Here is a 2,267-nt window from a genome sequence, read left to right as displayed (position 1 = left end):
GGGCCGGGGTGCTGGGCGGGTTTGCTGTGGCCCTGGCGGTGCTGCGCCCCGGCTCCTGGGCTGTGTCACGGAAGCCGTGGGCTGTCGTTATCTGTAGATTTCACCTACGGCCGAGACCTGGCGCTCTAGGAAACGAGCGTGTTTTTCAGCTGTGCTTTCTGCAGCTGCAGTGCTGTAGCCTGACCTAACATACTGTTTCTGCAGAGGTAAGGAAACATTTCCCCAAGTTCTGGGGCACTTGGTTTCTAGCACCCAGCGTGGGGAAGGGCAAGAGAGGCCTCCCTGTTCTATTTCTCATGCAAGCTTCTGGCATCACAGAGAGCTCGTAGCTCTTGGTATCTTCCAAATGCAACCAGTTTTGTCTGTGGTGCTGCTCAGAAAAGCAGCTGTGCAGACGATGAGGTCCTGTGCAGGAGATCTTTCCTGAAGCCCTGGCCTCAGTAGAATGTGGCTGAGGCTCTGATGAGGGAGAAATTTGAAACTGAAAGGAGAACTGGATTTGTTAGGGAAACCACGGCTGAGCTTTCCCCCTGGGTGATTGTGCCACACTTAATTGTTGGTTGAGGAAGCAGTTGGTGGAGTCCCCTTATGCTCCTTAAGTGACCCGAGTGGTTTGGGTGAAGGAAATAATCAGGGAGGAAGGGGACGATCTGCTTCCCCCACAGGTCTCTAGGGTGACAAGTGGCTGAACGTTGTGTCTTGGGAAGCAGATCTGGTGTCAAGACAAGACTGGCCTGAAAGCTGCCGTCTGGCTGAATTGCTGTGTTGGGAGGAGCTGACAGCCCTGGCGGTGATTCAGTTGCAATGAGAAGGCCTTCGACTTAGGCAGTTGGCAAAATTCTCCCATATTATTTTCCTCTGTTGCTGCTGTTTTATTTGGCTTGTGTCTAAATGCCTATGACAGACTCCAGCCCTTATGAGAGAATGACTGGTTTGTATGGACCATTGATGTGGCTTTTGTCCTTGACAGCTGGTACTGGAGTCTGCTTAGTGCCTTTTGCACTGACTGTTCAGTCTTCTGTGGGTGTATTTTAAAGTTAGGCCCTCATGGGCATTCCAGCTTTTTGGTTTGAGCATGCTTTACTCTGTATGAGAAAATACCAAGCCTTTTCACTTAAGAGACGATCGTAATCTTGTGTGTGCCATGAAATGCTGGTTCTATTGGTGGTGGACGTTTGTGCGTGTGGATCAGTGGATGTTCTGCACAGAGATGAAGGGTTCTTTCCACGTGGTTGGGTGAGGTAGCATCAATCTGCAGAAAGGTTTTAAACCCGTATTTTTTCTGAATTTTGGAACTTGTCAAGGGAGAGAAGAAAGGCAGATAAATGTACCAGTACACCATAAATCCCCAAGGGGCACAGCAGATTTTAGTAAATCAGTTCTGTGTAGCGTGCCCCTACCTGGCTTTGCAGCTGTAGCCATGTGAGTTGCCATTATTGTGTTATAGTTCTTTTGGACATGCAGCTGCACTTGTACTTCCTTCTGGAGCTTTGCACTGTGTTTCCTCTGGCTTCACAGCAGCAGTGGTACAAACAAAATGTGTTCCCATTACTGGCCTTCCTTTCCTTGCTGACTTGAGAAAAGCAATGGCACTAATATGGTTTATGAGTCCATGCTGTCTATTCCCATAATGCCAGAGTCAAACCAAGGTGAAGCTTTCCAAATGCCCATTTTCCCTGTAGATGACAGGAGACCATTGCTTGCTCTGTCCTTGGATCAAGATCACTAAGACCTGTAGGACAATTCAGCGCTTTTTTTTTTTTTTCCCAGCCTAGCTACAATGGCACTTTGTATTGCTGATTTTTAGAATTACTTTCCCAGATTGTTAGCTGACAGTTCTTAGCACAGATACTGTTTTAATTTAGATCAGCATTCTGGTAAGTGAGCTGCAACATATCTTGGATACCAGCTACTTACAGCTAGGTTCTTTACCCCAATATATCCCAACTGCAAGAGCATCCTTGAAGCTGCTGGCAGCGTGTATGCTAGAGGAAGGTAGATTGTGTAACAGCCACTTCATCTCTGGTGGCCGCCTGATTGGATGTCTAATTTACCACTTCATGGAGGGATAATAAAATGAGAAGTTGATGTGCTGATTGAGGGAGATAACTACTTCCCTGCGTCCAGTGAGTTCTGAATTTCTGCAACCCACATCAAGAGACTCAGGCTTCAATTGACTTTAAAAGCCCTTGTAGCTGATATGAGGGGATTTCTATGCTTTTGAGAGAGAGGCTGTGTGACTTGTGGTATGCTTTGTGGAAGGGGAA

Source organism: Chaetura pelagica, unplaced genomic scaffold (assembly GCF_000747805.2).
Source record: "Chaetura pelagica isolate M959 unplaced genomic scaffold, ChaPel_1.0 scaffold11, whole genome shotgun sequence".
Lineage (NCBI taxonomy): Eukaryota > Metazoa > Chordata > Aves > Apodiformes > Apodidae > Chaetura > Chaetura pelagica.
The sequence above is the reverse complement of the archived record's forward strand: the minus strand, read 5'-3'. Positions refer to the sequence as shown.